The 15,304-nt window shown below is 42.5% G+C and overlaps 4 non-coding genes across 4 annotated transcripts; 2 read left to right on the forward strand and 2 right to left on the reverse strand.

Moving 5' to 3' along the window:
* Positions 1 to 8,103: 8,103 nt before the first annotated feature.
* Positions 8,104 to 8,175, reverse strand: trnaw-cca (transfer RNA tryptophan (anticodon CCA)). The gene has a single exon. It is a non-coding gene; the product is annotated as a tRNA-Trp (tRNA).
* A 565-nt stretch (positions 8,176 to 8,740) lies between these two features.
* Positions 8,741 to 8,827, forward strand: trnay-gua (transfer RNA tyrosine (anticodon GUA)). The gene is given in 2 exon segments: positions 8,741 to 8,777; positions 8,792 to 8,827. It is a non-coding gene; the product is annotated as a tRNA-Tyr (tRNA).
* Positions 8,828 to 9,344: 517 nt separating this feature from the next.
* Positions 9,345 to 9,416, reverse strand: trnaw-cca (transfer RNA tryptophan (anticodon CCA)). Its single transcript has one exon. It is a non-coding gene; the product is annotated as a tRNA-Trp (tRNA).
* Positions 9,417 to 10,894: 1,478 nt separating this feature from the next.
* trnay-gua (transfer RNA tyrosine (anticodon GUA)) lies at positions 10,895 to 10,981 on the forward strand. The gene is given in 2 exon segments: positions 10,895 to 10,931; positions 10,946 to 10,981. It is a non-coding gene; the product is annotated as a tRNA-Tyr (tRNA).
* The last annotated feature ends 4,323 nt before the right edge of the window (positions 10,982 to 15,304 follow it).

Here is a 15,304-nt window from a genome sequence, read left to right on the forward strand (position 1 = left end):
ATGTAAATCCACTTGGTGTTCAGAGTAAAACTTTAATCCACATTATTTTCACACTTGTCTAGTACAAATATATTGCTTTGTTTCATATTTACAGTGTATACGTTTTTCGTAATTTACCTCAAAAGAAAGGAAGTGTAACGTGACAACATGCCCCGTAGGTGGGGTACATTGTAACATCTGAGGGGCACGTTGTAACACGACCATATGACAGCTTAAAATGTTATCTGATGGAATGGAAAAAAAAAATATACACAACATGTCATGATCTGGGCTGTGGGGGCTCCCCTCAGCCACCTGAGGTCGCTGTTTTCCCTTCCCTGCACACACATCCCTAATTGTACACTCCTGTCTAGTTGTTATCACTGATTACACGCACACCTGTTCACAATCACATCTGGTCTATAAGAACACTCATTTCCCACTACTCATGCTGGCTGCATTGTCTTGTGTTTTTGATGTTCTTTTGTGTTCCTGAATTCCTGGCTTTGATTCTGTTCTTGATCTTGTTTATTTTGTGTTTCAGTTTATGTTTAGTTTTGTGCCGTGTTGGCCTTTTGTTTGTTTATTTGTGCTTAATTACATCAGGTATCATTGTCCCCTGCGCCACCCACGCCGCCCGCTCCTATCGCTCCAGCCGCCCATTTCGAACCAGCAGGGGCGGCTCATCAACCGGAGCCCCGCCTTCCCCCACCCGAGCTGTACAGCGGTGAGCCGAGCTTCTGCCGAGCTTTCCTCACTAGGTGCTCCATGCATTTCACGCTGCAACCACGCACGTTCCCTAGTGAGGAGAGCAAGGTGGCGTTCGCGCTCACCCTGTTAACGGGGAAGGCGGCCCTGTGGGGCACGGCGGTGTGGGAGAACCAGGATCCATGTTGTGCCTCATTCACGACACTTGCCGATGAAATGAGGAGGGTGTTTGACCGCGCGGCCACCGGAAGAGAAGCCGCGCGGCAATTGACGGATCTCCGACAGGGGGGGAGATCCGTTTCTGATTACTCCATTGCCTTTCGCACCCTGGCGGCTGAGTGTCAGTGGAACGAGGCGGCGCAGGCGGATATGTTCCTGCATGGGCTGGCTGACCGCGTTCAACAGGAGATCTACGCCCTGGAACTACCCGCAGATCTCAACGGCATCATTGATCTGGCACTGCGGGTAGATGCTCGACTCTCCCGAGCCGAGCGGCGGTGGATGCCCGCTCGGCTTCCCCCTGGGGAGGGACTTCCACCTCGAGCCAGCGGCAACAACGCGGTCGCCCCCTTCAACGATCCCGAGCCCATGCAGGTGGGTCGGGCCCGACTCAGCTGGGAGGAGAAGGAGAGGCGGAGATCTCATGGCCTTTGCCTTTACTGCGGGGCGGCTGGCCACTACGCCTTTAGCTGCCCGGTAAAAGGGCCAGCCCGGCAGTAAGTATGAGGCTACTGTCGGGTGGGATCTCCGCTGCAAAGTCCTCATCCACCGCCACCTCAACGCTCCTCCCAGTTAGACTAGGATGGCAGCATCACGACCTGCACTGCACTGCTGGATTCGGGAGCTGAGGGTAATTTTATGGATTCTTCTTTTGCACTTCTTCATCACATACCTGTCCGATCCCTCACCGAGACCATCGCCGTCCACGCACTCAATGGCCAGACCCTCCCTCCCATCACCTCCGTCACGGAACCCATCACTCTCACGGTGTCTGGCAACCACCGTGAGAGCACCCCCCTCTACATCCTGGACTCCCCTCATGCACCCATTGTTTTAGGACACCCCTGGCTCACCAAACATAACCCCCAGATTGATTGGCAGCTCAAGTCTGTGTCTGAGTGGAGCATTAAGTGTTATGAGTCTTGTCTTGTGTCTGCTTGTTCATCTGTTCCTGACGCGGCGGTGACCGCTCTCTCTGCTCCTGACGCGGCGGTGACCGCTCTCTCTGCTCCTGACGCGGCGTTGACCGCTCTCTCTGTTCCGGACGCGGCGGTGACCGGCTCTCTGCTCCGGACACGGCGGTGACCGCTCTCTCTGCTCCTGACGTGGCGTTGACCGCTCTCTCTGCTCCTGACGTGGCGTTGACCGCTCTCTCTGCTCCGGACGCGGCGGTGACCGCTCTCTCTGCTCCGGACGCGGCGGTGATCGCTCTCTCTGCTCCTGACGCGGTGGTGACCGCTCTCTCTGCTCCTGACGCGGCGGTGACCGCGCTCTCTGCTCCGGACGCGGCGGTGATCGCTCTCTCTGCTCCTGACGCGGCGGTGACCGCTCTCTCTGCTCCTGACGCGGCGGTGACCGCTCTCTCTGCTCCTGACGCGGCGTTGACCGTTCTCTCTGTTCCGGATGCGGCGGTGACCGCTCTCTCTGCTCCTGACGCGGCGTTGACCGCTCTCTCTGTTCCGGACGCGGCGGTGACCGGCTCTCTGCTCCGGACACGGCGGTGACCGCTCTCTCTGCTCCTGACGTGGCGTTGACCGCTCTCTCTGCTCCTGACGTGGCGTTGACCGCTCTCTCTGCTCCGGACGCGGCGGTGACCGCTCTCTCTGCTCCGGACGTGGCGGTGATCGCTCTCTCTGCTCCTGACGCGGCGGTGACCGCTCTCTCTGCTCCTGACGCGGCGGTGACCGCGCTCTCTGCTCCGGACGCGGCGGTGATCGCTCTCTCTGCTCCTGACGCGGCGGTGACCGCTCTCTCTGCTCCTGACGCGGCGGTGACCGCTCTCTCTGCTCCTGACGCGGCGTTGACCGTTCTCTCTGTTCCGGATGCGGCGGTGACCGCTCTCTCTGCTCCTGACGCGGCGTTGACCGCTCTCTCTGTTCCGGACGCGGCGGTGACCGGCTCTCTGCTCCGGACACGGCGGTGACCGCTCTCTCTGCTCCTGACGTGGCGTTGACCGCTCTCTCTGCTCCTCTACTTGACACTAAAAGTGGAACAAATGAAATGAAACAAGCCAAACAGACATGCAAACAAGATTGGGTATGATAGTTTATTATAAAAAGTTATGTTTAGCTCCAATATGCTAATAATGGTATATTAGTATAGTTGGTGTTGCTTAAGACCACCATTAATACACACACTGCATTTTTCAAAAACAGAATTTTTCCAAATGAGAAGAAATAAGTATGGAGCAGAAGACTTGGTGAACACTAAGTGGAAACCTGACACAATCCAACATTCATTTCATGAGGATGGTTCTAGCTGCGGTGTCTTTGTGATGCTAGTAAATGTTGAGGGAGAATGGGTTTACATTAACTGTCCTCACCTTTTCCCATGTGAGACTGTGTCTATTCATTTCCACTGCTGTCCTCCTAGATTGGCCAGGTGCTGGAAGAGTTGCCAAACAATTCTGACAGCATTAATAACACCCAAGGAGCGGCCAACAATTTGGCAATGCATACAGGTTTTCACTATGCCATTTCTGCCTGTTGACTATGTGTGTTAAGGGAAGACATGTGTTTTCACAACTACATTTAATAATTTCAAAACTTTTTAAATAAATATAACAGCATATCCTCTTTCCTTCCAGATTCCAGAGGTGGTTTCATGTTCAGTGCCTCAACATTAATATGCCACTAGAAGAACAACCATGGATTTGTGATTTGTGTTTATAAGCTGTTCAGTTAGAGGAGCTTATGCTGAAAGTGTGTTTACATTGTAATAAATATGTATTATCTATTTGATATGTTATAGAAATACATTTTTTATTTAAATATTTTTGTATTCTGTTTATGTTTCATATAGTGCTTGTCTTCTGCTGGCCTTTTATGTGATGCAGTTTTTAGTAAGCACGCTTGGATTTGTGAGGGAGAAGAAATTGTGACAGCTGATCTTTTGTTAGTTTACTTTTTATTTAGAATCTACAAAATGCAGAAAGAAAACACCTAAAATGGCTCTTTACTAATTACAATGCAAAAATTCTAAAAATAGTAATTTATCTGGCCGTGGTAACGTGGCCAGACTGCAGGAACACTGCATTTTGAACAAGTTTTGGAGCTGTTTGTTGAGATCTCTCTATAGCTCAAAATGTTAAATGCAAGAAATATGTCTATCTCCATGGTGTAGTGTATTCTTTGGAGTGTGCTTAATCACATTTAAGTGGTTTGGGGTTAACTTGGATAACCACCAAAACTTTACAGAAACGTTAAGGTGCAGTTAGGATCTTTCAGCACCACAGACTTGGACAGCGCCATGGCATAAAAACATAGCCAATTTTTTTTCTAAAAATGAAAAAATGAAAAATCATTTGAGGCTTAATGCTTAGCTTACTTTGTAACTTAAAACTTAATAGTTATTCAATAACTATTACAGACACATTGAAGGTTTAATGTGAAACTGTACATTGCTCATAATGGGTATGAAGTTCTGAAGCAAATAATTCCTCTATAAATAAATCCAAAAATTAAAGAAATTACTATTTTCAGGCATTACAGTAATAAACAAATGTAGATAATGTAATATTTTGATGGAAGTTGTGTCAATGAAGAAACCCATTAAATTATGGTACATATTGAACATCTACCAATAAAATGTTGTGCAGGATCAGATAAATGTTTAGCAACTAGTTTTGTAACAATGTGAGCCACTTTTCAAAAGTTGTGAATAAATTTGAATACATTGAATACAGAGATGTTAGAAATGGTTCATTTAGAGCAAATACTTTGAAAAATTCTAAAATGTCGAAGACAGTCGAATAGCCTACATATTTAGCCACTTGTTTTAAAGTGGTGTGACCTGGAAAGTGACTTCTTTTCATTGAAGAACCCCACAGAATACATTGATGATAGAAATTAAACAACTAGAGCAAATAGTTGAACATTAAAGACTTGTAGTATGGTCTTTAGAATAAAATGAATATTTAGCAACTTATTTTAGATCATTGTGACCTTCTTTTCAAAAGTTATTGTACTGGATGATGTATCATTAAAGAATCCCATAAAACACAGTGATGATACAAACTGAATATATATGTGAGACACAAATTACTTATAAATCATCAAGTTTTTCCACTTGTTTTTGAAATGTTCACCCAAAATAAAACCCTGTTTGCTCTCATGTTTTCTGAGTACTAGTCAATAACCTGATGAATTCAGTACTATGGACAGTGATATTTTGCAGGACTGTAAACATCAATCAATGCACGTCAATTGTAATATTGTGAGAGTTTAATATGAAATGCATTTGTCACACAACAGGAACACATAAAAGGTTAGCCGTTCTTTTAACTGAATACCTGTAGAACACTGTTACACTGTTAAGTCTTTATCACACTTTAAATCAGAGAAACAGAAGTGAATAAAACAGCAAGACATGGGCTCTAGTATTTTCTGTCGGGTCCAGACAAGATGTTCCAACTTGCTTTGGAGCAGCTGATCCATGCTTTCAAAACCTTTTAAAATAAATCATATTATTGTTAAAACCAACACAGTTCTTGTTCATTTTAAGGCAAATAAATTAGTAAAAACAGTTGTAAAATTAAGACATTAACTATGTTCAGGTGATTACAGGTAATTTGCCACTTATCTTGTTCACAAATTACAATTCATGTAGGCTACATGATTTTTTAAATTCTTTTCAAACACAATTATTATAATGCAATTTTTTATTGTTGCTGAAGGAAAATCTATAGCATTACAAGAAATAATGTTGTTTGCTGGTACATCTGTAGTTGGCTAAAATGTAGTTGTCTGTTTCCACACAATTAGAAAAAAAATTGCAACTTTTTAGACGGCCCCTATCTTGTTTGCCAAAATACGTTTGACATTCAGTGGACGTTCGCAAGTAAGTATGCCATTAAAACAATACTTGGCCATTTTGGTCGATTGTGAAAAATGTAGTAGGTTGACAATTATGTCGCTCAACAGAATTAGCAAAAAAATACTTTATTGGACATATATTTAGAAAGTTATTGAACGCGGAAGCCCGAATGTGCGAATATGAAACTAACTTTACCGCAGTTTATTAACTGCACCAAAAACTTAACCTATAAGGTAATATATATAAATACAGTAACTTACCTTTGATAGATGTGCTGAATAGAATGAACGAGGCAGATCTTCACAGCGGCTGCGTCCGAAATCGCCTACTCAATGAGTAGGTACTTAATTTCAATAAGTACTTACTTAACGAGCGCTAAAAGAGTACCTACTCAACAGCCAAATCTCGTTGAGTATGGATGCGTTCCGCCATGTTGACGTTATCATGTGACCTATGACGTTATAACAAGCGCAACATGAAATGATATGGGCGACGGATTTAATTCATCTATCTGTAAACATTTTGATGTTGATGAAATTTGCTTATTTTGGATTGATTGAAGTTTTTATATTTTTAACAATACTAAAATGACTAAAAGCCCAAAATTTGTTGTCTTGAATATGTTAATGGGCAAAATTGTGCAAAACTAGCTTAGATCTAATTTGTTTTCCTTTTTCTTGCTGAATTTCTCTGTCCTTTCATCCCTGAAACTTAAAATAATAATAAATAACAAAAACAACAAATGCGATTTTTAATAAATTTCGATTTTATGAATATTCAAATATATTTAATATTTTTTTCTGTATCTTGTACTATGTATGCAAACCTATTATAGTTATGTTTTCTGTCATGATTGTTCTTTGTTAAAGATACTTAAGTCTTTCCCTGAGTTAATAATAATAATAATAATGATAATGATAATAATGAAAAGTAATAATTAATGATATTTCTAGTTAAACAAGCATAATGTTTTTTTTTCTATGAAGTAATGAATAAATGCATACGCTTATGAAAATCTTATATTTTATTTACTGACAACATCAGGAAACATGAATAAATTAGTAAAATAATAAAAGTAACCATGAACATAAATAAATACACATGGAACAAAGCTTTATTTAAACATATTGGTCTTTTAGTCTTTTTCTACTGAGGATGAAGAGACCACTGCAACATCTGGTCCAGATGAGGCAAAGGGCAGGTGGAGTGATGGAGGGTCTCATCGATGGCACTAGACCATTTCCAGGATGCTTCTGTGGATTTATCCTTTCTTACTGCACACACCAGTCTGCAGACATTTCAGATCATAAAAAGATGCACAAATATATTACAAAAGCTGTCATTTTAACAGCACAATGTCATTAGATCTTTGTATTGGAAGTTACAAAATGATCAATTTTTCTTTTCCCCAAAAAAGCTGCAGTCACCTTTCCTTTCAGGTCCTGCTCCACCACAAAAGATCTGCAACAAAGGCACATAAATCAAGAATCAGAAAAGTTCTGTTATAGCTCTGTTTGAAATGAGTTTGAAGTTCAGTTAGGCCTACTATATTTACATTAATGTAAAGCAGTGACAGTGAATTCTCACATGGCGTCCATCACTTACTCAGAAGTTTCGTGTTGTGATGTGCTCTAGAACATTTTCCTGTCATTTGTTAAGTAGACATTAATGTCTTTAAAATGTATGTTTTATGTAAATCCGCTTTTGAAGACGTACGTGTATTTCCTGGAGTTTAATGTTCGCTATACGTCATAAAACATGTTTTAACAGCGAAATCACAAATATACTATAGCATAGGCTACTGTATAACATCTTGGCACCTTATGCAAATCAACAGTTTACGATAAAGTAGCTCAACAAATATGATTTTTAAGACAGGGAACCGTGTTTTGGTTTGTAATACTCACATTTGTAAACACCTTCATTGCGGTTCTCAATCACATTCGATGATGACGTTTTGGCCTCCTGGGATTGAAAAGTATCCATCGATGAAAGACTTCAGAATCTGAGCTGAAGCAGTAGGACATCCGGGGATTTCTGGCCTACTCTTTTATGAATACTGAGGTTTCGAACGTACTTCTTTCTTCACATACTCTTTTTTCCTACTATATAGTAGGTAAGTAGGCATATTCGGACGCACTTTAAGTAGATGTACACCCGAATCTCGTGAGAATTAGTGCATTCGCCTACTAATTCTCGCCTACTCTTTTATAAATACTAAGGATTCGGACATACTTATTCGCTTGCCTACTGCTTTCCCCTACTATATAGTAGAGAAGTAGGCGATTTCGGACGCAGCCATACAGTGCGGTGGGATTGGAAACCACTGCAGCACACAACGACAGGACTTCTTTTCACATTAGAAGTCAACAAGAAATCACATGACCCCAACGTGATTTGAACACGCAACCTTCTGATCTGGAGTCAGACGCGCTACCGTTGCGCCACGAGGTCCTGAACCCAGAGGTGATGTATTTTGCTTAACCCCCTTGACACAGAATGCAAATCAGTAAATATACGGTGCTCAAGGAACACTCTGGATGTTGGACTTTATACTCAGGAGATCAAAAACAGATCGTCTGACCTCAAGGTGATTTGGAGCCAGACACTCTACCGTTGCACTACAAGATAGCGGAAAAATTATTTAGTGTTTCATGCTAAAGCACTTTGATAAACTATGCAAATCCGCTAGTCTTTACACTCACAAAGTCAAGAACAGTTCGCTTGACCTCAACATAATTGGAACACGCAACCTCCCGATCCGGGGTCAGGCGCACTCTGTCGCGGCCACGAGGTAGAGAAAACAAGTCGGCATTCCTTGCTTAATTGCTTTGATTCAATTTGCAGATCAGTCACGGTAAAGGGCTGTAGACTTTATACTATGGATGTCAAGAAGAGATCAACTGATGTGATTGGAACATGCAACCGTCTGATCTGGATTCAGCCAAGCTACCGTTGTACCCCAAGACACCACAAACCTATCTGGTGTTTCCTGCTTAAGCCACCTTTGGTCATCCTGCCTTCGATAGCTCAGCTGGTAGAGCGGAGGACTGTAGATAATACATTGGCTATCCTTAGGTCGCTGGTTCGATTCCGGCTCGAAGGAGCTGGCTTTTGAATTCGGCAAGTAGATGTTTCCACGATTTCTTCAGAGATTGCAGGGCAAGATATGCAAATGTAACACGTCAAGAGGCAGATCTGTCACAGTACACAATGACAGGAATGGTTATTACATGAGATCTCAGGCTTAATAAAAATAACAGGTCAAGATACAAATCTATCACAGTACACTGGTGATTTTCAATCCTGATCCTGGGGACACCCTGCTCTGGGCTGTGTTTCCCAAAAGCGTTGCAATCCTTAATACAACTTAGACGCATTGAAACCAATAGAGTTGCAATCAACTTAGGCTTACGATGACTCTGGAAGACGCGGCCCTGCATTTTTGTCTGTCTCCTTTTTCTGACACACCCAGATGAGCTCATGGAGCTCTCTCCTAACTAGCTAATGATCTTAATCAGGTGTGTTTAATAAGGGAGACATACAGAGCGGTGGGATTGGAAACCATTGCAGCACACAACGACAGGACTTCTTTTCACATTAGAAGTCAACAAGAAATCACGTGACCCCGACGTGATTTGAACACGCAACCTTCTGATCTGGAGTCAGACGCGCTACCGTTGCGCCACAAGGTCCTGAACCCAGAGGTGATGTATTTTGCTTAACCGCCTTGACACAGAATGCAAATCAGTAAATATACGGTGCTCAAGGAACACTCTTGATGTTGGACTTTATACTCAGGAGATCAAAAACAGATCGTCTGACCTCAAGGTGATTTGGAGCCAGACACTCTACCGTTGCACTACAAGATAGCGGAAAAATTATTTAGTGTTTCATGCTAAAGCACTTTGATAAACTATGCAAATCCGCTAGTCTTTACACTCACAAAGTCAAGAACAGTTCGCTTGACCTCAACATAATTGGAACACGCAACCTCCCGATCCGGGGTCAGGCGCACTCTGTCGCAGCCACGAGGTCAAGAAAACAAGTCGGCGTTCCTTGCTTAATTGCTTTGATTCAATTTGCAAATCAGTCACGGTAAAGGGCTGTAGACTTTATACTATGGATGTCAAGAAGAGATCAACTGATGTGATTGTATGGAGTTAGAATTGTTGCATAATTCCAAATAAATACATTATGATCCACAAATAAATGTAAAGCGATTGACAAAAACAACCATATACACAAAATAAATAAAATGAGATCCACAAATAAATTCCACAAACATGAATTATATTCACAAGTAAAAAAATTCGAATTGCAAATAAAAAACATACTCACAAATATATTTTTTTAATCCTACAAACACAAATTCGACCTGCATTTATATGTGAATCGCGTACTGTGCATTTATAGATCGCTACTCGTATTTGTGGATTGCTCTCTGTGCATTTGTAAATCACTGCGCATATTTGTGAATTTTGAAACATTTCAAGCGTCAAGACCATAGACTGTGAGGTCAAGACGCAAACTAATCCACAAATGCATGGACTCCACCCACCTTTTACTTAAGCCAATCAGATACCGGCCACGTGGGTCTGACCAATCGTTGCATGCTCCAACCAATCACGTTTTTATACGGTGACCGTAAGGGGAAACCTTAAGTAAAAGGTGGGTGGAGTCCATGCATTTGTGGATTAGTTTGCGTCTTGACGTTTGAAATGTTTCAAAATTCACAAATACGCGCAGTGATTTACAAATGCACAGAGAGCAATCCACAAATACGAGTAGCGATCTATAAATGCACAGTACGCGATTCACATATAAATGCAGGTCGAATTTGTGTTTGTAGGATTAAAAAAATATATTTGTGAGTATGTTTTTTATTTGCAATTCAAATTTTTTTACTTGTGAATATAATTCATGTTTGTGGAACTCTAAGATTTATTTGTGGATCTCATTCTATTTATTTTGTGTATATGATTGTTTTTGTCAATCGCTTTACATTTATTTGTGGATCATAATGTATTTATTTGGAATTATGCAACAATTCTAACTCCATATGATTGGAACATGCAACCGTCTGACCTGGATTCAGCCAAGCTACCGTTGTACCCCAAGACACCACAAACCTATCTGGTGTTTCCTGCTTAAGCCACCTTTGGTCATCCTGCCTTCGATAGCTCAGCTGGTAGAGCGGAGGACTGTAGATGATACATTGGCTATCCTTAGGTCGCTGGTTCGATTCCGGCTCGAAGGAGCTGGCTTTTGAATTCGGCAAGTAGATGTTTCCACGATTTCTTCAGAGATTGCAGGGCAAGATATGCAAAAGTAACACGTCAAGAGGCAGATCTGTCACAGTACACAATGACAGGAATGGTTATTACATGAGATCTCGGGCTTAATAAAAATAACAGGTCAAGATACAAATCTATCACAGTACACTGGTGATTTTCAATCCTGATCCTGGGGACCCCCTGCTCTGGGCTGTGTTTCACCAAAAGGGTTGCAATCCTTAATACAACGTAGATGCATTGAAACCAATAGAGTTGCAATCAACTTAGGCTTACGATGACTCTGGAAGACGCGGCCCTGCATTTTTGTCTGTCTCCTTTTTCTGACACACCCAGATGAGCTCATGGAGCTCTCTCCTAACTAGCTAATGATCTTAATCAGGTGTGTTTAATAAGGGAGACATACAGAGCGCCACGAGGTCCTGAACCCAGAGATGATGTATTTTGCTTAACTTGTTGTGTTTGCTTCTTTGACAGACTGTGTCTGTTGTTCTAGGATAATAATAAATAAATAAATAGTATAAATAATAATAAACGATACTGCTAGTAGTACTACTACAAATAATGATGTTAAAATGTTTAACTGCAAATAAGTAATTTTGCTGATAAATAAAAAGTGATTCATACTGACCTGGAATGAACCTGTTCAGATGCAAGTGGAACGATTCAAGTGATGTGGATCCTCTTGCACATCTGTAGTTTGGCAAGACAATGCCCTCCTTGGTAGTGGTGCCAGTTACAGTGTACAGGAGGACACCTGGTTCATCCTGAATGCACTTCACATGCTTCTTCTGGATTTGCCAGATGTGCTGCATTCTCTCGTGGTCCAAGAGAGGGACACCAAGATAGTCTCTGCCCTTTATGCCCATGAGCTCATTAAGAAGCTGCTCAATCATTAAGATCGTCTGATGCTCCCCTCTTGTCCGCCTTCTGCAGTGCAACGCCAGTTCCTCCTTGGTGATCTGCTGGTCCACCAGTTTTTCAGTGATCCCAGGAACACGTTCTTGTTTCAATTGTTCCCTCTTAGCTTGACGCAGCAAGGCAACATCTCCACTGTCCCACTCAAAAATGCAGCTTGACAGTCTGGACATGAAAACAGGGTAAAGAGGATGTGCATCCTTTGTACACCCAGATGCCAGTCGCCGCATAAAGTGGTATATGTCAAGCTTTACAACCAGGTCTGGCCAACCACCAAATCTTTGTTTTAGTTTTGACTGTCCTGTGCCCTCCCGACAACATTCACAGTCAACATAGAGAAGCTGAGGAGGAGCCACACCAGCATTTCTGTACCTGCGGATGAGATCAGCAGCCATGGTGTCAAGAGCAGGACCCTCCTGAGCGGTTAGGACACTGATCAGGATTTGGCCCACATCATTGCTCACAGATGTAAGCCACAAGGCGGTCCCCTTGGCAAAGCCTGATAGTTTCTTGGTGATCTGTGATCACACAGAAAAGGCCAAATAAAAGTTTCTTTTATTTCTAAAATACTGAACTAGTACAGTTTTTTAATATACAAAAGCATTAATTAAATTGTTCATGTCTTTACTGCTAATGTTGTATTTTAGACTTTTGTTTGTGAGGTAGGATTTTACTGTGGTAAGAGTTAAAATATTTACCTTTTTTGTGGAATCCATTTTTAATATATTGCCAAAGTTAGAGGTTATACTGGCTTTGATGTGGTCCAGCCTGCTTAAGATGTCTCTGCCATAAACAGACAGCATCCACCGGTGGGAAGGAATAGCCACTGACTCAGGAGGGTCCGGGAACTTGACAGGAAGCAGGCTTGGCTGGGCTACAAAGTCTGAGCATGCGCCAAGGTAGCGACAAACACGCTTAAGCCACTCCTCGCTGTGATTTTCCCTCACCTGCCTGACCAAGCGGCTGGGGCTATTACCCAAGGTCCTTTCCCTCAGAAAACGGATCACCCGCATGTCACAAGCATATCTGTATAAAGAAACAAAGTGAAAAAGAGACCAAAAATGGCAAACATTTAAAATAAGCTAATGTATAATGTGTTTGAATGACAAACGTTTGTGACACAGGGTAAATTTCAAAGGAAAATTTCAGTATACTCACCTTCGTGTCAGGATCAGTCGGAACTCCATTCTGTGTGCCAAATCCAGCTGGTCCAAGATGGTCTTGCTGGTGGAAATGTAACTTGTTTTACAACCAGATGAACCGCACCATAGAGTCTCCGTAATCATCAGGTAGTACCTATCAACATCCAAAACGTGGCGGGCTCTCTTGTGGGCTCCATAACCTGTGAGCTGTTTTCCACACACAGGACAGGACAGCCTGACCTTCCAAAGGTGATATGGCATCCACAAGAGAAGCCGGTGTGTAAAAAAAACGCTCTGGAGTGGGGGCCTGATGATAAATGAGCGCTGGCTCTGGTGGATCATACCAAAGCTTCAGGTCAGTGCGCTGCCGCTGGTTCTTCCATAGAGCAGATGAAATCCACTTCTGATCCTGAGGTGGTATGGTCCTCATCAACTTTGCAGGCAGCCAGCCAGGCTCTAAACCAGGAGCAGTTTCCATGTCAGCAGCAGGGTGAGCTGAGCGACCAACCACAGTGGAGCAGCAGAGGTGGCAAAAAAAGAGGTGGCAGTGAGGGATGCAGTGGTCACAGGAGGAGGAGGAGATGAGGTACCAGAGGAGGAGGCGGCATCTGACATTTCCTAAAAATAGGCAAATATATATACATGATTGCAAGTCACTCACAAAGAATGCTAATTTGAAGTATCATTTTGAAGACAATCACTTAATTGAAGAGTTTCTCACAGCTCCAACAGCTACCGATGGTATTGAGGAAGGGGTTGTGGAAACAGGAAAGGGAGGAAGAGAAAGAGGTGAGACAGTTTGAATGAACATCCTGGGACTGTGGGCAGGCGATGGTGTCCTTCTTGTCATGGCACTTGTGACAGTGCTGGGCATGGCAGAAGAATCGAAAGTGCAACTGATGGGCTGAGAGAATATAACCACAGTTTACAACATTATATATAATGTTAATCTGTCCTTATTAGGAATTACATTAATGACACATAATTTCAACATATCTTTATGGAATGAAAATAACAGGAGCATAACAAGCAAACCCAGGCATAACAATAATAAGTGTGCATAATAGACAACTGTAATATACGATGGATTATATGATTGTAAAATCTTTACATTACCTTGGTTGCATGCTTCCTGCTCAAATTTAAGTTTGGCTTTAAAGCAGCACCCTGAGACCCACCGAACTGTGGCTTTATAAACTAAAAACAAATGTTTAAAAAAAAAAAGTCACATTAAGAGGAGCCATGTAAATTAAAATGCATATATTTTGAAATGCTAAAAATGTAAATATCAGTATCAGTAAATCCTCATTACTTACTGATGCCATAGTCAAAGTTGGTTTGTGGGGTGTGAGTTGTCCAGGTGTTGCTGTCTGTCCTGGTGTTGCTGTCTGCCCCGGTGTTGCTGACTGTCCTGGTGTTGCTGACTGCCCCGGTGTTGCTGTCTGCCCCGGTGTTGCTGTCTGCCCCGGTGTTGCTGACTGTCCTGGTGTTGCTGACTGTCCTGGTGTTGCTGACTATCCTGGTGTTGCTGTCTGCCCCGGTGTTGCTGACTGTCCTGGTGTTGCTGACTGTCCTGGTGTTGCTGTCTGGTCCAGTGTTGCGGCAAATGATGCAACAACAAGTGATGCAGATGAGGGACTTGGTGTCACTGAAGAGGACCCTGACCCGGAAGACTACAGGTTAAGAGAAAAGAAAATTTAATTTAATAACTGAGGGTTTAATAACATTTTAATAACACCAACACTTCATCATTTTAGGAAAAAAATGTATTACGTTTTTGATACCTTTGTTGTATGGAATCCACAACTACATGTCTGTGTCCCTCCAAACAAAGACATTTGTCCCCTCAACTGCACTGGGCATTTGTCAATCTGTTATATTGTTTGACAGTGAATCATAAGAATGCAACTCCTTTCAATATGATGTAGCTTTTTGTTTAAAGATTGTATACTTATCATTTTATCTGAACTAACCTTGAGATACAGGTCATGCCACTTTTTCTGGCGGGGTGCCGGCCTGTTTCCTGCCTAAGAAGGCCAGACCCCTACAGCAGCAAACTTTCGCAGGCGTGACATCCACTCCTCGTCGCCCATAGCCCTGTGCGTTTTGTGTTTGGAAGCCATCTTCAATTCCTAGAGTAAATAAAATTGTATTTATTAAATTTAAATGTGTAAATATTCAATACATGATATAACCATATCAAATAAGAGTAGTTTTAACTCACTACTA

Source organism: Garra rufa, chromosome 2 (assembly GCF_049309525.1).
Source record: "Garra rufa chromosome 2, GarRuf1.0, whole genome shotgun sequence".
Lineage (NCBI taxonomy): Eukaryota > Metazoa > Chordata > Actinopteri > Cypriniformes > Cyprinidae > Garra > Garra rufa.